The sequence below is a fragment of the Dermacentor variabilis genome, chromosome 9 (genome assembly GCF_050947875.1).
Source record: "Dermacentor variabilis isolate Ectoservices chromosome 9, ASM5094787v1, whole genome shotgun sequence".
Taxonomy (NCBI): Eukaryota; Metazoa; Arthropoda; class Arachnida; order Ixodida; family Ixodidae; genus Dermacentor; species Dermacentor variabilis.
Window position 1 is genome coordinate 86,623,488 of NC_134576.1, and position 22,480 is coordinate 86,645,967.

At 47.3% G+C, this 22,480-nt stretch overlaps 1 protein-coding gene across 9 annotated transcripts in view; it reads left to right on the top strand.

Annotated features, from left to right (window-relative positions):
- Positions 1-13,050: 13,050 nt before the first annotated feature.
- Positions 13,051-22,480, top strand: part of LOC142557054 (uncharacterized) — a 332,986-nt gene continuing 323,556 nt past the window's right edge. For 5 of the 9 annotated variants that reach the window (XM_075668608.1, XM_075668612.1, XM_075668609.1 and 2 more), the window contains exon 1: positions 13,052-13,542. The gene's annotated coding sequence lies outside the window, so the exon portion shown is untranslated. Of the gene's footprint in view, positions 13,543-22,480 lie in introns of all 9 variants that reach the window. The other 4 variants (XM_075668611.1, XM_075668613.1, XM_075668610.1 and 1 more) reach the window with 2 other exon arrangements.

Below are 22,480 nucleotides of genomic sequence, written 5' to 3' on the forward strand. Positions count from 1 at the left end.
ATGGGCTGGGTGGGAATCGAACCAGGGTCTACGAAGTGTGAGACGGAGACGCCACCACTCAGCCATGAGTTCGATGGTTCAAAGCGCGACAAAAGCGCCTCTAGTGAGTGCGGTGTTTTGAACATCGTTTAGGTGTTTTCCCATTTAAATTTTAATATTCATCCCTTATGTACTTGGTAGCGTGAAATATGAACTTCGTAATTATTCTATTCGATATGGTGACGTGTCTCACCTTGAACGCGATTTTCAGTTCTGAGTTTCGTGTACCTTTTTCTGAATTGCCGGGTGCGGCAGCTCCGTGCTGCTAAGCCGTGTATTTGAAGCGGGCAGGATGTGGCTCCAGCTGGGCATTGCAGTTTCCTATTTCTTTTCCTGCCCCCGTTCACACGTGACAACCAAATGAACTTCAAGCATTAAACTTCAAGCGCTAGTATTATTGAGGATTCCACACGGATTCCGTATCACTTCCGCATAGGGCCGTAAGGGAGAAACAGAAAGAGACGAAGCAACGAGGGCAAAGGTAGGCCGGTAGACCACATGAGCATACTGTTTGCTACACTATATTGGAGGTAAGGAAAAGGGGGACAAACATAAGAAAAGAGGGTGCGTGTACGAAGTAACCACTCCCCGCACACAACAGGATGTGCAGCATGAGTGTATTAACGATCACCGAGGCTGGTCCACTTCAGAAACTGCACCAGCACACGAAATTTTTCTTTCATCTGCAGTCATGGATGTTGCCATCTACGTCTCAGAAAATGTTCGGTAGTCCATCCTGTTTATCGTGCTCTGCAGACAATTGCGCTGGACGTCGCATTGAGTTCTCCTAGCGTCTCTCTGCTGCGACTACGTACCCTGCACCTTTTGTTACGGCTACACAAGTGCCAAATGGCCTATACCATAGCGATACACTGCAGTCTGTGGGTGGGCGCGATATTTACGAATGCTTACCGTATTGCACTGGCTGATACAGAAACTTTGTACACTCCTAGGCATGACGTGGCCAAAGAACATCAGCTGTGCACTTTCCGTCAATTCTGTAAAAATGGCGGAGACAGCAGCACACGGGGCTAACAGCCCTGCAGTGTCAAAACACAGTTCCACATCAAGAAAAATCGCAACACCTTGTTTACCTGTGTTTCTCCCAATGGAGAGTGCATATCTAAAGGAAATACAATCTCATTTCAGGTAAAATTTATTAGCAAAATTGTTAAGTAACTAGTAATCGGTTTGCAGCAAGTTGCAACGTTTGCTGCAACTTGCAAACTGCAACTTACAACGTTTGCAGTTTGCAACGTTGCAGAAGGGGATGCATCACATGGGGCGCCACAGGGCACCAGATGTACATCGCACGAAGCAAGCGAGATATGAAGAGAAGCAACAACAACAAACGAAGGTGTACATCGTCAGATCACGCATGGGGCTGGCGAAGGATTGACGAAGCTTCAGCGCCAAGGGCCCAACGCGCGGAAGACAAATATATCGACCGCTCCTGCGAGGTCCGTTGTCGAGATTCTACTAGCACCTAAGAGCTGATCGAAGGCCTACATGAGCGGGGCCAAATTTCGAGGTAGCTGAAAACCCCCGGTTCGTAGATTCATAGAAAGCAGCAACAATCCTTTTCCAGTATTTCAAGCTTAGTAGATTTTGTTTTTTAAAGCCGCAGCTTGTCCTGTGCAGGGAAGAGCGCCATTCGCGTAAGCACACCGCATCATTCATGTGCGTGCTGTACCACCGTGGTCAGTGTTTTTTTCTTGCCTTCAAAAGGACAACCTGCTGGTCGCTGTTAGTCGTTGACACTGGTAGCTGCTGTTGGTCCCTGCTGCTGGCGTGCCCTTGTTGAAGCGAAATACACTACAAAGTTGAAACACCTAAGAATGAGAACGCGAAATCCACCTCCCTAGGGCTTAAGATTTACTAAAACAAAACAACACAAAACAAAAATTGTGTGGAGCAGAAATGAAATGCCGTGTGGCATTTAAAATAGGTGAAGAACAGACTCGAAATATAGCAAGTGATGTAATGAACACGAATATCTACGAAGGAGGAGCTAAAGGTAACGAGAAAAGGAAAATTTCCGTCTGGCCGTCTGTAGCTTTGTGCTACATACGGGTGGATTACAATTTTTCATGAACCTTTTAGGTTTTGCGGGCTTCCGCAGAATTGATTAACCACATGCAGCGTCCCCGTACTTCGAGTTGACGTCTAATTCGCCCTCGTGCGCTGACCTGCTAGCCTTCTGGTTAGCTCAAATGGTAAGGCGACTGCCACGGAAAGACGTTAGACCCGGGCTCATTCTTCTGACCAGAACGAACTTATCTCTAACTTCGAGGTGTTGTTCTTGAGGAAATTGTATGGGCGTTTGAAAGGACTTTCAGGAGGTCTAGTTGGTGCATACCTTGCTAGATTAGAGAGCGCCAAAAACAGACACACCACGAGACAAAAGGAGTGGACACGGGAGAGGCGATTGTCCCCAGTCCTCTCCTTTTCTTTGCTGTTCTTTTTTTTTTTGCGCTCTTTAGTTATGTTGTCCAGTATGCGTTGTCCATCCAGCTTCGTGCTACACAGGGGTGAACTGCAAACTGCCCGCTCATGAACCTTCCTAGACCGTGTGGACTTCTACAGAACTGATTTGCCAAAAGTAACGGTGTTGCTTTTATTGAAGCGGAAAGTTGGTAAAAATGCTTTGCTGCTGGGCTCCGGCTTTATTCGTCCATATCAGTTCCCCAAGCGGCGTATTTGTGGAAAGTACTGCCTGCTCACTGCCTCGCTTTCTCTTGCACCTAAGCCACTGTGAGCATCGGTTTTCCGATGGTAGCGATCAGAAAGCAGCGTGTGTGTACCAAGTTCTGTTATCTCGTCACAAAAGTTTGGGTGTCAAAGAGCTTATTCGTTTTAAATTTGGATCGCAGGGTTGACAATCAGTCAGTAATTTTACGTAAGAATGTACAAGCTGTTACGAGAGCTTTGTCAAGCGGTCATAGAGAGAGAGAGAGAGAGGCAGGGAGGTTAACCAGGGTTAAAACCTCCGGTTTGCTACCCTGCACTAGGGGAAGGGAAAGGGGAAGTAAAGACGAAAAAAGGAGCGTGACAAAAATAAAAGCGTGAAAAAAATGAACAAGGACGGAATGGGATCATTATAGTCTTTCTAATAGGCCACTGCCACGTAAAAAGGTCGACAAAGCCCTGACCGACTTTCGATGCGGCGACAGTTCATGTCGGCATTCCAAGACTGACTGTTCTGAATTTAGCCTGTCGTCAAGGCGCGCCAACGCGGTCGCTAGTGACAGCCGGTGCGCGCTGTATCGAGCACAGTGGCAAAGTACGTGTTCGATAGTCTGCTCCCCGCCGCAGTGACTGCAAGCCGTGCTCTCGTCCACACTGACATGGAAGGCGAAAGATATTGTGTAAGCGGAGCTCTCTGTTAGCCCTAATTTGTACTGTCCACTGTAATACAAACTGAAATAAAGTGTTGATTGATTGATTGATTGATTGATTGATTGATTGATTGATTGATTGATTGATTGATTGATTGATTGATTGATTGATTGATTGATTGATTGATTGATTGATTGATACGTGATGCAGTTCGTAGAAAGCAGCACAATATGTGTAACTAGGGCGAGTGACCTGCGCGCCACGGCAGTGATGCCACTCACACAGCATACAGCAGCTCTTTTACCATCGCTGCCTTATCTGACTCTTTCTCTACTTCTAGTATTACGAAACATTAAAGGGATCTTGAACCTCCCCTCGGGCTTGGCGAAAAAACGCAGTCAACTGATAGCGCAAGCTGCCGTGAACATCTCAGCCGAATTCCGCCGTCGTTCGTGACGGGTAGAGCTCGCAAAGTAACCCTTTTTTTTTAAACACAGTCTTTTGAAACTAGGCCTTCGGCTCACCCGTTTCGAAGCCGCCGGCGGTTCGAATATGTCATAATATGCAAGATTCCCAATGACCGCTGCTATTGGCTGACAGCCGCCTTCAGTCAAGAACGGTGTTTAGATCGGCGCGTTTCCTCATACTGTTACTGTGTATATTTATTGAGGCAGTTTACTAAACGAGCTAAATTAAGCGAAAATATGTGTTTCTAACTCAGATAACAATCACGTACATCCAGAAGAAGCCCACTATCGTCTGCTCACGCTCAGCTACGGCCGCCCGCGTGGGAATAAGAAAATTAAGCTTTCGCCACACTGCTGGTATATAAATATAGTTTATAGCCATCGGGTCTCGCTAATTTAGATTACATTGAACATTCAACTAGCCTCAATACACGCGAAACCTAAGGGCAGACCACGCGTACATTTGCAAACGCCTACTCAGCGGCTCCTGACTAGACTCTATCCTTGGCAGACATCGCCTCGTATGGATCAATTGACAGTGCTTCAACATGTCCAATTTGAATATGGCTACTATCCCTACGTCAAGTTGGTGTAGGACAAAGCCGGTAGACAACTTTTGGCATGCTCATACTGGCGCACATGAGTGCGAGCACACACTTCAGCCCTGCCATGCACATACCAAATGCACTATACAGTTGCATGTAGCCGCGTCTTGTACGTAACATAGATACCGCGACGAGCCCGTTCGCTGAGCTCGCTGCGGCTCGCTGAGGAAAGACCAAGTGCTCTGAGTGGTCTGTGTGGATGACGTGGCTCCAGGAGCGTGGCCAGCCGTCCCGAGCGCCAACATCCGACTGCGATAGGTCGTCTGCTTCCCGAGTTGCATTCCTTCGAGGTGTGCCACCATCGCAGTGGAAGCTCGTCACGCTGGGAATCATTCAACGCGAGACCGCAGTGCAGCCTTCATCGCCTACCGATCGTGCGCGCTGCCGACGCAGGCGCACGAGCGAACGTGAGGACGACGTTTTGTTCGACCCTAGAAAATTGGGTGATTACCGTAGAGATATGCGCGAAAGGAAACATGCTGCTTTCAACTCGGTGTGACGATGCGCAGCAGCGCTTAGCTATCTAGCACACTGTAGCACAGCGCTGGGATGAGACACCGCAAACTCAACCGCAAGTTGAAGGATAGCCTCCGAGTTGGACGCGTCGTAGGGCGCCGAGATTGGAAGTTGCGACGTCTGCTGCGTGAACATCCAAAATCAAATCTGAACTGCGTTCCACGGTGACAATGAACATTTGGAGTGTTGTGCGCGCGCCCTGCTCTTCCGTGTCCTTCGCAGTGCGAGGCATTGAAGAAGGAGCGAGAGCCCCGTGAAGGAGAGTCAACGGCGATCCTTGATTGCCGATAGACACTCTTCATGGCAATGCCGAGAGCGCCGCCATGTTTCATCACGTGGTGACGCGTTCATTGCTCGCCTCGGCCGCCTCCGTGTCTACAATGAATGTGCGCGACGCCGGTGCGGCTATGCAGACCTCCGTTTCGGCGCCTATATTAGACGGCGATGGGGTGGACGACACAAAACGACACAAAGCATAAATGGAGTGAACGGACCACAGTGCCTTACTGCATTTACCCTATTTGCATTTACCCTATTTGCATTTACCCTATTTGCATTTACGGACAGCTTATCGCACAGTAGAAGGGCAAAAGCAGTAACGGTTTGGTATTTATGTACTTTCGCTGACGCACCCTGCAGTGCGCTGCCGAAAGCGCCATCTCGTTTCTCTAGAACTAACTGTTCCTCGAAAAGGGTCAACAACTACGTTTTTAATGAACGCACGGAAGTACTTATTGCTCCAAAGTATTTCTGAAACAGTCAATTTTAACTTCAAATGCATTATTCGAATTCGAGAAAAAATGTTTCAAGGCCCCTTTAACCGATGTGGAGGAGGTAAAAAAGAAAACTAAGGAAACAGTGAGTGTCATTAGAGTGCTAGGGTTGATGAACAATTTTACACAACAGATAGAGTTGTGAAACAAATTTACTTTACAGGCAGTTAAAGTTTTGCAATGTTTGAAGAAATATGTGAACACAATTCCAGTTAATTCTGGGTCTCACTTCATAAGTATATAGGCTAAAAGCATAGACGGCACCGCAGCAAAGGCAGCTTCCGAATGTTCCACCGTTGGAAAGTTGGAGTGTTACACCATTCGTACCGGTGTCATACAAGCAATCGTGGTGGCGACCGAGCCCGATGGAGATCAAGTTTGTCCATCGCGAAGGGCTCCTTTGTGCGAGTTGCGGAGAAAAGACAATAGTGATCAAGAGATTTGATTCCCATCGGTGTCGATCACAATCTAAAAATCCCCGTGTGACCGCTGCATTTGCAAGTTTGCCCAAAGCACTTCAAGCCTAGCCATATGGCTCAAGTCAAACTGAATAGCGCCAGGCGAAAGTAAATAATCAATTCGCATTCAAAACAGATGTTCAAGAAAAAAATTCACCGATGATTACGATACTCCCTAATGTGAAATTGGAGCGCAGCCCCATACGTGCTTTCATTTCGCGATATATTGGTTGGCGCGGACAATCTGTCTCGTGCGGCACGCTGCACACGAAGCGAAGTGCGGCGCGACCGCCTCGCTAATCGTGATGCGTGGGCGCGATTCGCAGCAGCCGCCGCAGACAGACCTCCGCTCATTCAGCGCTTTGTTTCCATACAGACGAAGCGCGCCACTCTGGCGCAGTCTCGCAGCCATCGTCGTCGCAAAGGACGTCGTGCGCGGCACTACGCTTTTTTTTTTCACACGCTTTCGCCATACGCCCCTCCTCCGTTTTCCGCCTCATGGTTTCGCTTCACCTTCCTCTTCCTCCTGCTTCCTCCTCGCGCTATGTTCGCTATCGCCATCTTTCATCCGCGCTCCGCGTTCGCTCTTTCATCCTTTTCGCTGTGCTCATTCGCTCGGCAACCAGGACGCCGCGGGACGATGCCGACACTCGCCACAGGAACAGGCGCCTAAGAGCTGAGCTCTGAAAGTATAATGAGAATACTTGCAAACGCAAGTGCGACGGTGGTATCAAATAAAATGAAAAACAAAAAATTGGCGCCCAGTTTCACACACACACGCACACACACAAACACACGTACACACGCGCACGCGCACACACACACGCACGCACACACGCACACACCAGCACACACACACACCCAAACAAGTCCATAAGACTTATTGTCTTTGAAGAGTCCCCTTCGGTGTGGTATTGAGCTTGCTACACGCTGATCCTTATTAGCATAGTGGTGGGCGTCGAAACACGTATCAGAGACAAAAACGCTCCTGTGTAAGATAAATTTTGGAATTCGACTACTAGGGAATCAGATTCGTAAGAAAATGAATCAGCGCCCATCTGGATCACACTTTCTTGTCGAGAATTCCCATGATGATGTGGAAAGAATTGCCCTTCCGCATATGCTGCAATCAGTGAAATAGTTCGTAGCTTCTCCAAGCTGCTTTCGGAAGTCTGTTCTCACTCATTTGATTCATGTCAGCACCACACTCACAAACATTTGATTGTACTGATCCATTATACTGCATCATCACTGAACACTGAACTTCTACTAGAAGGTGAAGTTCAGTGTTCGTTACCTAACTCAACTTGATAATGAAAAGCTTACTAGCATTTAATTATTTCATACACACCTGGCGCATCGTCGTTGGTAAAACTGTTGATAACCGCTGATCTACAAAACTCTCCTTAGGCCTAACTGTACTTCCACCTTGAAAACTTACGCTCTCTAAGTATTTATCCTACTATTAGTTGGCTTGTTGCTTCCAATTTGACACTTCATTTATCTTCTTTCTAATCTCAGAGCCTTACATCAACTCAATGATACTTCATAGCAAGTAAGTGGGTTAAGGAGCATAACATCTCGCTTCAGCTTATGCAAAAAAAAGTATTACAAAAACTGTCCTCAGCGTCTTATCAAAAATCATCACGGCAGCAGCAGCCGGCTAGGGCCAGTATGCTTATTTTATTCCGTGCAGTAACTAGCTGCGCTGTATATTCACGAAAAAATGCACACCACGCGGTAACAGCTCTACTTTGCCCTCACACGAAACCTGCATTACTTGGCTAGGATCCAGGGCATTATTCGTGCAGCACGGAATAAACGCGCCGACGCCGGGCAACGGCGCACTTACGTACGCCAAAGGTAGATTTCATACCGCGTTGTTCTGTGCAGCACTCTCCGACAGATTACGTTGAACGTTCCATATGTGCAGTGGGCTGAAAGCGACGCCGTAACGGAAAGCTAGAGATTCGTTTTGATCCCCATGCATTCTGTCCCATCAGAGTGTGGCCCCGGCTACGGGGAATTGAACCGGCGACCTCTGGCTGAACCGCAGTATGGTGCATTCATTTACCAACCACGGCACGTGTCCATCGCCATTGCCATGGGCTACTAACAAACGCAAGAAAGGGACCAGGCTCGAAGTTAAAAAAGTTATAACATTTTTTTTTAGATTGGTCACCGATCAAACGTTTCCATCCAGGCGATTAGTAAAACGAGCAAAACGTCAAAGAGCCCAGGAGAGCAAAACGAAACGACACAAGAAAGAACAAAGAGCGGCCGTTTACCTTTAACTTCACGTCGAGTATACGTTTGCCATTCACCACAGGTGTCGCAAGACGAAAGAAATTCTCCTTGCCGCGAACAAATTCAAAGCGAGGGCAGGAAACAAGTGCGGCTGGTGCCTCAAAATACAGAAACGGCCAGCTCGCAGTAGGGCATTCCCGCAGACCTCTGCCGACTTGCAGAAAAGCCCATTGCTCTGTGGTGCAACGAGCATTAAAAAACAAGGAAAAAACAAAGAAAGGAAGGTCGTCGATCAAAACAAAAGCCATCAGACAAGGCCAGACTCGAGCGACGAAAGAAAATACAAAATAAAAAAGACAAAAGGAATGCGGGTAGAGTATTTATGCTTTCAGCGTATCAGAACTACAAAAATATGCGATTCAGAACATAAGCGGCGCCCCCCCCCCCTTTCGCTTTCTATTTCCAGCAGGGGCAGAAAAAAAGGATGAATAAGAGACATTCGCGGAGCGTAACGAATGTGGGAAAAAGGAAAGAAAGAAAAAAAAAGAAAAACAGAAAGAACTCGCGATAGAGAAAACGGCCGAACCGCGAGGCAGGCTTCTCCGCATTGCGCTCGCTTTAAATGTTTCTCATTTCTTATTTATCTTCAACGCTTTTATTCCTGAATAAATCTATGCTCCTTTTCTCTGCGTCCCCTGCCTTGTTTCTTTTGGTACTCGCGGCATGCCTTGAAGACCGTACAAAAAGAAAGAAAGAAAGAAAGAAAGAAAGATAGATAGAAAAAGGTACACGTCCCTAGAGGAAGTTCTTTTTGCATGCATTGTCTCTGGGAAATCCTGCGCGTAGACGGAACGCTTTTCTCTCGATTTTTGAAAAGTTGGGAGTTGGGATTTCGCGGTAGCTTGTGCATTCATTTCGAGCACTGCATGGGGGAAGAAACAAAAGCTAGATCGACTGGCTGGCGCACAGCCAATCGCGCGACCTTTATTTTGTCGGCGGCGCTTAAACCCTTGGCCGGTCTTTCTCTTTGCGGCGCGAGCCCTTATCCCTCCTCCGGAAGATCAGTGTCAAGTGGTCGGATTGAACGGGGCTACTTGTCTGCCTTGCAGGTGTAGGCGCGCATCGGTAAGAGGTTGATGCAGGAAGGCTCTTTCTGTGGCTTTCTTTCTCTCTTGTGTTTCTTTTTTGCTGTTTCTCTTGGTGGTATCCTAAGGAGCAACACTAAGTCAACTTAGGCAGGCTTTGTTTAAAAGCGAAACATTCTTTTCGAATCCTCCCAAACTTCCTTGACCGCGGCTGGGTGCTACAGTGTTGCGAAATAGCTTACATGCAGGGCATCACTGACATCTTTACTGCCCTGACAAGTGTCCAGGCTACTGGTCTCGTTTTTTACGGAATTACCCAATGATAAAACCAATGACGTTTAAATACTCCCATTGCAATAAAACGTCCTCATAAACAGCACAAATACTTTAATAAAGCAAACTTTTGTGCGGCTACCTTGCTAGGGTCTAAGGTGTGGCACCGCCGCTTGGATGGTCTTTAGCCGACGAAAGTGCATTTCACTGTTGCGCTATCTCCTGGATCGGCCCTGCTCGAGTAGGCGCGACGATGCTTGATACAGTTTGTGTCACAGCAAAGTTGGGCCAATCCTGGAGACAATGCAGTGCCTGGTCACTTGGATCACGTGGTGGGGATCCCCGTGTCTTGTTGTCTTTACTTCAGGCAGGCAGGTTATTGCTATGGTGCAAAATGATGTGCATAATATATGTATGGCATTTGTATAAAAGCTTAATGACCATTTCGATTCTCAAGTGTCAGCTTGTGCATTGGGTTTGTGTAACTCCTCTTCGATGCTTTGTTTTGATTTGTTGATGGAAGAAAGTTCGAAGGACACATTTGCATTTCTTCCTAATTTCGTATTGAGACCTCAACGCAGGTACGCCTGTGAGACTTCACTGATTTCCACGTATTTTCTCTTTTATTCGGGCAGCATGGGCAGCATTAGAGAGGGACATGTTCTCGAAACTTGATAAGCTGAGCACTGCGTTCCCTCACAATGTAATGCAGTCCTTCTTGACCGATATACAAGAGGAAGTGTCTAAATTCTACGCCTCAGCAGTGGCTCTCTCTCGCGCCTTCTCGGCAACAGAAGCTAGTCTCGAAGGCCACGCTTTTGCTAACTACATGGGCAAAAATCGATTGTGGAAATAGAAACACGTCATAAAAGTCATGTCTTTAACACGATCTCTTCGCTATACCAGAGTAGACGTTCTAAAAATTTGCGACCACACTGCGGCAAGCTGGGGCGAGCAGAGAAACGTTATCGTCACCTGTGTTCTTTTTTTTTTCTTTTCTGGCGCCAAGCTGGAGTCACGAAGGCTCGCTAAACTTCCAGCAGATGGCGTTGCACAAGAATTTCCATAGTTGGACCTCCCTAATGAAGATCCCCGCGCAAGCCTATAGGGGTCCATCCATCATATACCCTTTGTCAAAGACTTGTTAAGCACTTGTCGATCATTTTCATATTGTTTTCACATCGCATCCAATGCAATACTTCCTCACTTATACCAGTGGTGCGAGCAATCACGCAAACTCATTTTGCTAGAGCTTCGGTTACCATCGTCACCGCTCTTCAACTTCTAATTTCGCTCATCGCATCGTCTCTGACGTGCGCGCTTGATAGCTTTCGCTCCGACTTCTACCGCGAAAAAATTCCCGTTGTAAGTTTTTTCTATGTGGTTAAGCCGACCCCGTGTCTACTCAATTAAGTGGCGCACGAGGCAAGCGGACCCATTGCTAGTATTGATACTCATATCAATCTTGACGGGCGTGCCACCGCGAGAAAGAGATATCGTTCGTTTATGGTCCAGAGAGGCGCTCTCATAGCTTAATGAAGAAAACAAAAATTAAGCTAGAAAAATAACGCGCCCCGCGACTGGACCAATTAGGACACCTCGTAGCAGACGCTAAGGCCACCTGCGTCATGCATCTAGGCAGTTACACCACGTGCGTCGCGGGGCCTGTTGATAATTAAACTTTTCTTTTAATTTTTTATCGAAATGAGCGAGCTCGTGCCCATTTCATAACGCGCTGTTCTCTACTCGGCGATGAGTGCGCACGCGGTGGCTCGACAAACACGGATTACGAAAGCCAGCGGTAGCCCTTACACGTTGAGCCGGTATAACACATTTTTGAACGTTGTGAGAGCGTCGGTTGTTGCTTTCCTTCGCCTTCTTTGCATCTCGCTTTTTCTTTTTATTCTGGCGGACGTGTATTGTTGCTAACGGTTCCCACCGGCGCGGTCTGCCGTTCCCTAATTAATTGCGCAGAAGAGGGACCACGCCTTACGGCAAACCGCTGGCCGCTCCTAAAACAAGGTCAAGAACAAAGCTTCCGAAGGAAGCGGGCGTTAAGAAAACGGCGGGGGCGTAGAAAAGGATTTGAAAAAAAAGAAGGAAACGCTCTGGTAAATTGACGAGCAAACTGCAAAACGAAAGAACGGAGTACCTCAAAGGCGGAGCGTGTGAAACAGCTGAAAATATAGAAACAAAAGAAGAAGTACCCGAAGAAAGGGGGGCGAAAAAATATCGAAGGAAGCGTTGGCGCATCCCTGAGCTCATGCCCGTGAGACGAGCATGCCGAGCGCTCAAAAGGCCAAGTACAAAGAAGGAACGTCGAACGAGAACTCAACGCACGCAGGAAAAGAACAAAGAAAAGAGAGCGAAGCAGTGGACGGGAAATGAAAACAAAAAACCGAAACGAAGGCAGGCCGCTAGAAAGAGGCGCCAGGCGTGAGCTCGGAAAAGGGAAAAAAAGGAATAAGGGAAGACTGCAGGGAAAGCATGCTCTCGTTGAAACCGAGGCAGCAGAGGTTTCCAGCGTCCCTCCCCCGCCTCGCTTTCTTTCTTCCTTCCTTCCCTCACCCGTGCCTCACGCTCGCGTTGCCGCCGCCCCCCTCTTCCCTTTAAAAAAAGCGAGGTCTTGGCCGATTCGGAAGGAATAAAAAAGGGCGTAGAAGAAATCCCGTAATACGAAAAGGAGAAATAAATAAATAAAGGTGGCGGCGACGAGGAAAGGCCCTGCGAAGTGAGCCAGCAACAAAACCGAGAGCGCGAGGGGGACGCGGCGGCAGAAACAGCGACGCGCGTTCCCTGCGGCGCGCTTCCCGAACGACAAGGGGAGAAGACGAAAGGAGGAAAAAAGGGGAGGGAGAGAGGTGAAAAAAAAAGTACAGGAAAAGCGCGGTATCAAAAGGACGTTCGCGAGGAAAACGCGCTACGCGCCGCCAGCGTTGCTGGCGTCGGCGGGAACCCAGGAAAAAAAAAAGGAGAGAGGAGCGATAAGGGAGGGAGGGAAAGACAAGAAGCGCCGTTCTCGTTCTCGGGATGCGAAGGGAAAACGAGAGAGAGCGCGCGGGAGAGTGGAATAAAGGTCACGTGAGCCCACCTAAAAGCACGTGCGCCGTGACGTGGCGCGACACGTCACGCGGAGGCCCCGCCCCCCAGGCAGGGCGGTCCGCGGCGGCCGCTGGTCGGGGGCCGAACTTTGGCGAGTCTGTGGCACGGGCTCGACTGCGAAGGGTGCCCCCCTACGTTCCGCGCCGTGGGAAGGAGCGCGGCTTTGCGCCGCTGCTGTTGTACCGGCCGGCCGCGAGGCGCTTCTTCTCGATTCGGCCGTGCGGGTTCGAAGGCGTGTGCGCGCTCCACGCGGGCATCGTCGTGTGCGCGTGGTCATGCGTGACTCGCGGTGAAGTGTTCTGCGTCGTCTCTCTCTGTACCACGTGTTACGCGCAGTGTGTGTGCAATGCTTGTCCGTGAGTGACCGCTTCGGGTGACTCGAGGGTGAAGCCGCGCGACACAACGTGCCCAAAGTGCGCGGCGAACGGATTGTGGACCGTGACGCTTGCCTCGGTCGGACGACGGTCCGTGTCCGGTTTCGCGGTTTGTCCCGCCCGCGTGCAGAAGGACTCTGCGGTGGGGTGAACGAGAAAGGAGAGCAACGAAAAGTGCAGCGACTCCCTCTTCGGCCACGGCTGGGCGCGGGGCCACGGGCTGACCGCGGCTCACGTCGCGGTCGGTGTGATGACGCCACGAAGGTGAGTTTTGAGGCCGCCACTGGGCGTGTCAATCACTCTTTGCTGCCCTGTTCGCTGGCGGCTTTCCAATCAACGTCCGGAAATCTGCCACATGGGAGAAACGCTGCGATGCATCAGCGGGAAAAGCGCGCTCACTGGCGTGGAAAGCGGCGCGTAGTGGGCGCAAAAGTTCCATCTCCGTTCAACAGTTGAATAAGGGGCGACCTGTTCGTGACACACTGACGCACGTGACTGTCATGTCACGCAGTGAAGTTACGTATCCACCGGGTAATATTTCATTTTGCTCCCCCGCGTTTCACGGCTATGCCTATAACGACGTGCTTGCTACTGGCGTTTGCCAAACAGTGGCAGGCCTCTGTTACGTCATGGTGCATGCCAACGTTTAAAACAACGAAAATTGGGAAACAAAAGCTGCGCACCGCCTTTGGGGTCCCCATAGTTCGAGTGTCGTCCATCAGAGAATAGTGTACATCGTTAAGCATTAACATACTTAATGTCAAAAACATTTCTACAAGATGATGAGTGTGCCTTGATTGCTATTGCAAAGAAGGGCCCTGCCATGTAATTATTTTGTGGGACAGAAGTTTACAGCTTTTATCATTTAGTTTAATTGCACACGTTGAAACAGATTAGCATGACAGTAACTATTGTACGTTCATTCCATTCTGTTTACAATCCACCAGCGGCGCCTACAGATATACAAAAATTAGTATGGGTACTTCGACCAGCCGTAAACATACCCGTCTATGCACCTCACACCAATAGTAACAAAAACAGTAGGAGCTTTGCCTGCTTTTGGTTTAACACTAAAACATTCCGGGACGATGCGATGCTTTGTACAGCTTCGTTAGTAGACGAAAAACAAGGGCACGAATTTTCCTTTAGACAACATCAGCATGTTGACCATACATTCAGGATCATACAAGGCCGTGCCATTCCCCCCCTCTCTGAGCAACCGCGAAAGACAATGAGCCAACGTACTTGCATAAATGTCGTGCGAAGGTAATGAAATTTACGACTAACGATGCCGCAATGGAGAGCCTTGCATACGCTCTTACCGCTGGCATGCCATTATTTTTCCTATGCTCAAGTAACCGTACTGGCAAAGCTATCAACCTGTTTACAAGAATGTATCAATCTATTAGCAATTTTGATTTTGCTTACGGGAATAAATTATTCTTTGGTGCTTGGCCGCGTGTCAATTTGCGTTTTTCTTTAAGCCGGAGAAAGAACGGCTGTTTGTCAACTGAACATCACCGTGTAAACTCGAAAACATGAGCTCACCTTCGCGCGTCTTATAACACTTATTGCGTGCACACACAACTCCTTTATGCAACCCGCTGTCAACGTTATACAAGTGTGTATGTTACATCTACCTGTGTTGCCAATATTCGCACGTGAATTTTCACGGGTGGCGGCTTTATAATCTGTTGTCGACTCTAGACGTTTCGTTAGATAAAGAGCCCAACGTCCTTTCATGCCATGTTTTTTTTCTTCTATATTATGAACCCCTTTATTCAATGTAGGATTAATTAGCAATATATATAACGGAATTGAGTGAGGCTTGGTTTAGAAAACAACTTATCCCACAATATTTCAATTTTCAAGTGTAAAGGCCTTCATTTCTGTCGGATCTCTAGTGTCTTTTTTCAAAAGAATCGTTCATCTAGGGATTAGTCCTTCTGCCCAATATAAAAGCACCTTTCTATGTGCCTATATTCATTAACTTCTCGTGTATTCATTCATGTGGCTGCCGTTATAGAGTGTCCAGTAGCAACAAGTGATAACATCTCTGCTCATTGAAAAAAAATCCCAGTGGAGCAAACATGGTGCGGCAAAAGGACACATTGCTTGGTTAGCTGGCGCTTCCTTATCGACGTGATGTAACGCAAGGGCACAACCACAGAGAAGAGGCTCACAGAACACGTCAAAGGAGCTGCCACATCACAGAACGCGTCACAGTTCTACCTGAAGCGTCTGTGACATTATCTGTGCATCTCTTCTTTGTGGTTGTGCGATTGCGCCACGTCATAACATTAACATCCTACTACAAGCCTGCCTACGTGTTTCCAATTGCGTAAAGAAAACAGGAATACATCTCAGTACCACGGCCGGTTATGTTCTTCCCAGAAGATGGTCATAAAAGTGAGTGAAACATGTTGCGAAAGCTATATTAGCATAATTGTTTCGATAGAAGCACGCGCACCCTGTACGTATTTTCGCATAATAAAGAAGCTCTTCAATATTCAATGATTTGTAACTTATGAAGATTTCACCGAGAAATACGAAACACATAATCCTTTCAAATGTCATCTTTCACTAGATTTTACGCGTGTGGCTAGACACGTACGTGATCATCAACTCAAACCCCGTGGCAGAGAACGACTCAAACTCCCGTGGTCAAGTACCAGTAGTCGTCTGATGTAACGACCACAACATGGTTTGTTGATCGATAAGTGGCGGAGGTTTTCGTTGATTGATACCTTAGGTCAACTTAATTGCTTAATTTTTAAAAACATTACCTGAAAGCTGGACAGAGTCTGCCGGGACGTCCCAAAACTGTGGCGACATTTATAAGGAGCCTACTTCCTGCACGCTATGCACGCAGAAAATGCTGCCACATAAACGTGCATGCCAGCTAAACGTATTTCCTAATTCAGCTGTGCATACCACAATTCCCATCTAGGGCAGAGGACAGCATGCCAGGCTATCAGCAATAGCTATCACCTCCATCTTCTCAGCAAATTCAGCATGACTCTCTCCTCCCCTCCATTTGCCCATTCCATGTATCAGCCGTCATTTGTACACGATTGACACAAAACTAAATCTATGACAGACATCGGGCTGTGGAACAAAAGCAATCATTCCAAATACAAAAAAATGTCATAACCGATAGTTGTCCACCAAAAAGCAGAAGACCAATCTATATGTTCATGTGCTGGCCTATGTTACGTATGCCACATTAATGTCAACATGAATTAGCACCACAAGTGTTTGCAAGCCAGAAGTCAACCATTACAATGCAGAAGATGAGCATAAGCTCGAGCTAAATAGGTATTATCTTAAGCTGACGCAGGCGCATTTCTCGAAAATATTATAACAAGCTGCGAGTGGTGCACAAAACTTAACCTGCACTTCTCGAGAGATGCTCCTTTTTTCTGACAAGGACTCCGCATTTTAGCACAAACTAGGAAATCATTTCTCAACACACACAGAACCTAAAGACGGTTGCAGGTTAGCAAAGTCCAAATTCAAAATCCACCGGCACATTCGTCACAAGGATCGAGGAGACCCTTTATAACACATATCCTTATACCCTTTGCCCTACAGCAAAAGCTTTCTTTCAAAAGGATCGAGGAGATCCTTTTGCCACCAGCGGCCTATACCCATTGTTGACATACTGGTGTACACCAACAGGAACGCCCCAAATCCAAAGCATCTCGCGAAGCTTCTTCAGCAATCGCAGTCACCTAGGCGAAACTGAGCGCACGTTTAGAATATCTCGGCAAGAAGAGTAACAGCTCTGGTAGCCGATTTGTCAAAGCAGAAACACGCAAGTTTTAGAGACACTACAGAGAAATCCTTTTAAATTTTTTCGCACATATTTACCAGCCTTCGCGGGAATACGCGGCAAAACGTTGACGGCTTTTCTTGAAAGGGCATTTGAACTATAACAAAGAAGCAAGGTAATGTAGCTGCCGTCGTTCTTCTGAAGCAGCTTTCTTTTACTTTTTTGCATATTTCAATCATTTTTGCAGGCGTACACGTAAAAGTAACGCTGCGTTCAATCTCATTAGAAGAGATGATTTGCCATACAGCAAAATATTTCTTTCGTAAATCGTTAGGGAATATCTGCAACGTTTGTCCTTGAGAGAAGAGGCTTCATTTACTTAAAGATAACACAGTCCCACTGGTGAAAGGTAAGTTAGAAGTGTCCCACGATAGGCACAGTGAAACACGCATCCGTTAAACTGCGTATTCATTTGCCTTTCTGTCACCGATCAGACCAATAAATCTTTCTCCAAGACTTGCAAATCACGTTAAAGGAGTTATTGGCCCATGATTTTTGCCTGCACTCAGAACTCTCTGCTAGAAATAATCACTCCAACGTTCTGCGCCAATAATGCACCAAAAGGTGTGCACCTTTTCAGCAGTCATGCAAATTTTCACACTGTTGAGCCTAGTACGCAAAGGCATTGTCACAGCAATGTGATTTCAGTAGTCACATAGCACAAATATAGCTTGCAATGCACATTCACAAGCGTAGCAATCCATCCCGTATCACCCAAATTCCCAGCACTCGGAGTGAACACTCAATGCCCCATCGTCATAGATTTTGATGCAATAAATGTGGGCAAAAAATTTGGTGTTTTTTTTTGTTGTATACTCTGAAGCACGTAAAAAAATAAATCGCGGGTTTACGTACGTTTAGACAGATTTCAGCCAATTTGCTTGGTATACTTAGCACAGGTATGGCGACTGGCATGTCACAACGCTTTCTTGAGCCTTGCTTAGGCAAAGCTTTCTTAAGGTGTATGACTGGGATTACTTGCTAATGTGAACGGAGATTATTACAGACTATAGTGAAGCTTCTAAGTGCAGTAACTGACTCCAGGCAAACTATTTTGTGTCACTGACATTGTATGGGATCTATGGAATTGTTTTCGCAAGTATAACTTAGTCGTAAGTTCAGTTTTGATCCTCCTTCCTCTTACTTGCACTCGCGTTTTTTCACCTACTCGAACCATCTCACGCCTTATCATGCACCAACTGACCCAGTAAACCACGTTAATCAGTTCCTGTGGATTCCGTTTCACATTTGCATTGCTGGCAATGCCGATGCTGACGTTATCGCGTACTCAGCATGCTTACATCTTCCCTGAATTCAAAGTGCCAAAAAAAAAGACAAGCAAGTGGCGAAGTCAGACATACGTGCTCACTTCGTACCGTTTCGGATTCTGCCACACGCACGCTGTGCAATCAGGCGGTTTCGTCAAGAGGAAACGTCGCTACTGCATCGAATCAGGGCACGTTCTGCATGTACCCCTGCGTGGGTATTCAATACGGGACGTAGTGATCTTCCGCTGTGTACTTCGTGCAGTGAGACGCGAGACATCGAACACTTTCTGTGGTCGCGCCGAAGCTACCGTGGTGAATAGGACGCAGTAGTACTTGAGAACTTACTATAAAAAAAGGGCCTTCCAAATGCCTCTCTCGAATGCCTTGTGTTTCGGGAAGGGTCTGCTATAGCCCTCAAGGAATTGCTTCGCGCCTTCTTGCATTTCTAGGAGACGCTGTACTGCTGGATAGATGCTGAAAACCCCAGTGACAACGAAGGAGACGCTCACGCGAACCAAATGTGCAGACTGTATCGACAGAACAAACCTGGCTGTAGCTACAACATACCGACTCCACCAATACCCATACAAGAAGAGCCCGAATCTTCTTCCCATGTATCAAGTGGAGTGTGTCCCGTACGTGACCCCATATAACCCGCATGTCCACGTATACAGAAATTAAATATATACGATCCCAACATGTTTGTATGGAATTACCGGATTTGGGGCTTATGGGGATTTTCTTTAATAGGGCCGCGTTGGACGTGGGCCGATCAGGAGATGCCACTTGCGGCCACTCGAGCTGGTGGGAATAACGACTGCTAGCCTATATTATTCCTTCAATGCTGCGCTGTTAGGGCCGTCCCAAGTAGTTTTGATACTGTGAGTATTTTGATCCAGTGCACGCTAACCTGCACCTCGTTTTATATTCAACTGGGAGCAAACCCTGCAAGAAACTGCAATGAATACAGTACAACACCAAAGATAGCCGCTGTCAGTGCGAAAGAAGCCGCCATAAAATGCGACACGCTTGAGGTGTTCGACATGTGCTGATCGCAGCGCTCCACGGGTAACCAACATTCGTTCGGTTGCTGCCGCTAACACAAAATGTAGACGTTCAAAAACGTTAAGAGTTATTTTTTTTTTAGTTCTAGTACGACAGGTTGAAGCCTCCGTCCTACTATTTACCAAAATACAGTAAAATACTTTTGAAAAATTAGGCGCTTGGGACCTCCGAAATTTCTCGTTATGCCGGCTACTTCGTTGTAAACGCTGTGCACCGTACCGCTCGCAATACAGCCAACAAAAGAAAAATCGCATTCGGCAAAAGAGCAAAACTCATCTAACAAAATTGCAAGGGAAACACATTCAGCAAAGAAGAAAATTCAAAAGGTACACAGAGAAAGAATTCGATCATTTTCTTCTGGACGCTTCGCCGTACGTATTGTGCGACTATACTCGCTCTCATGGTAGCGATGCTCACGACGTGGTCCACTTCATTGCTCTGGCGTTGTACGCCCTATACGCGCTGTAGTTCAACGATGCTTGCGGGAGGCAGTGACGGCACCTCTACGTGTTTTAGACGTAAAAGCAACAAAACAGCCTCGGGAAACGCCTACATTCGTTCGTTGTGCAGGTAAATTTGTTGTGGTGGTATTAGATGTACGGGCGCCCACAGTAGATGCGTATGAAACATGTTAAGATGGGAATTCGGTCGGGAAATCTTTCGTTTCACAGGTCATTTCGTTGGAAGCGTTCTCAGCAGCGACGTTCGGCTGCTGTGATAACCCTACCTTACGCCTATAGCCACAGTGACGGCAGCTCAGTGGAGTTCACCGCTGGAGTGCTGGATGTCGTCACGTGATGTGCAGTGCAGCAAGGATACGGAATCGTCTCTCGCTGCATTGTTTTGTGCCCAAACAAAGCCCGATGGAATCGCTCCGTAGGCGCCGGGCTTCATTTATGAAACAGTACATTGTACACTTGAAATAGCGCAAACGGGACGAAAGTAAGATAATTATTGTATTTATTCGGTAGCTTTCCACAATGAAAATGTCACTTCGCCGTCAGCGCTTGCCCCTTGTACTCGGCGTCTTTCGTTCCGTTTAAGCTCTTTAAAATGTGAACGTTAATCGACTCGACCAACTGTCGACATTGCTACAGTTCGTTAAAGTGTACGAGGAAACAAAAGAGAGATAGAGAGAGAAGTTCTTTATTTTAATGACAGTGGTGACATTATTGCTCAGGCGCTGATGATAGCTGAAGTTCTATATGACGTTCTACATTGCAAGTGAGATAATGAAAAGATTCTAGAAGAAGGTGTAGAAAATGGGGGGAAAACAAGAAAGGGTTGATAAGGATATCTCGAGGTGGATATGACGGCAAGAAATTCAGACTTTTCCACAGCATGAATGGAAATTTGGCTGCATCTTTTCGATTAGGGTAAAACTAAATTCCGGGGCACCACGCAGTAATGTAGTGCCGGGCGCACTCTGGACTCAGGGAACACGAGGGCGGACCGAACTACTCGAGGAATAAGCGTCCGAGCACTGGTCGGGCCTTTCGAGGAACCCCCGAAGCGCCCGAACAATGTACCCTCTAAAATCAGAGAAATGAGGGACAGAAATACAGCCACCCACGCCCCGACCTTAGGGAAGAACAGGCAAGGGACTGGTGCAGCATATATCTTACTCAGTATTTGGAGGTATGGATAAACACATATCCATGCCTCCAAATACTTAGTAAGATACACCTTGCGCTCTGTGCGGATGCCTGTCCTGTGTGCGGGGGAGCGGCCAACTCTCGCCCACGTCACGTGGGTCTGTAAACTACGGCCCCCACATTCTAAAGGATGGATAGGTGGGCTATTCTATAATGCATTATACATCAGTTGTGAGTGAGCGCGCGTGTTGCGTCTGTCTTTTTTCTGCGGCCTGTGAGTTTTTAGCGCCCTAAGTTTTTTTTTACCCAAATTCTAACTCTCCCCTTTACGGCGCAAATGCCGAATAACACGCAGTCGGAAGTTTTGGCTTGCTAGCGAAAATTTGGAGAGCCAGAGAGCTCTTCCCTAGCAAGCCCTGCAAACCGCAGAGACCAGTGGAACCCTGGACTGAGGGACCCACCCACCGCCCGATACCCCTTAACATAAATACGTTTATGCTACTATACTACGCGCCAAAGCTACGTTCTTGCTATCAGACACCCCGTAGTGGGGGACTCCGGAATAATTATGACCGCCTGGGTTCTTTTTTTTAACGTACATCTGAGTACACGAGCGTATTTAGCATACCACCCCCATCCAAATGCGGCCACTGTGGCCGGGATCGAACCCTCGACCTCGAGCTCAGCAGCGCAGTGCCACAGCTACAGGGCGACCGCGATCGGCTATCCTTTAAATAGTGGCGATTTAAAAAAAGAAAAAGAGGCAGCTGAACGATAAACGCAACGGGCTGATTATGAGGGCTGGCTATGAGGACATTTTAAGGGTTTGCTACGAGGCCTAAGATGCGACGTAATGTCAGCGGAGCGTCATAAATCGACTCAATTTGGAGCTCAAAATAATATCTGAATGCGCGAAGCTCGTTCAAGTAAAAAAAAAAAGAAAAAAATTTTCCGCGGTCTCCAACCGGTCGTAGCCATCACATGCTTTAATTGTTGCCAGAAGCAATAAGAACACGAGGAACGGAGGGGCTCGATTTTTTGTTACATTTGTTAGTTAGAACCACAGAAGAAAACAGACAATTACGCAAGGGAAAGCATCAGAAATTCATACTGTTATCTTTAATTGAAATGTACAAATATAAGGTAGCGCGAAGGAAAGTGCACACAAGATAACATGCTATAGGTTGGGGCCGAACTCAAGATCTTTCTCATTATGCATCCGGGGCTTCATCAATCAGGCTATCGCGGCACCGTGCTCCTTTTTAAGTGCGTATATTGTCTCCTGTGTGCTTCTCCTTTCCATCCCACGTCTTTTTAGCCAGAGGTAAATATGCCTTAATGCTGGAATACGTACTAACTAGCCTCACCTTTTCTCTCTTCTTCTTTTTTTTTTTTTTTACTGTTGTGCCGTAGGTGACATCCACCTTTCAGAAGCGCTG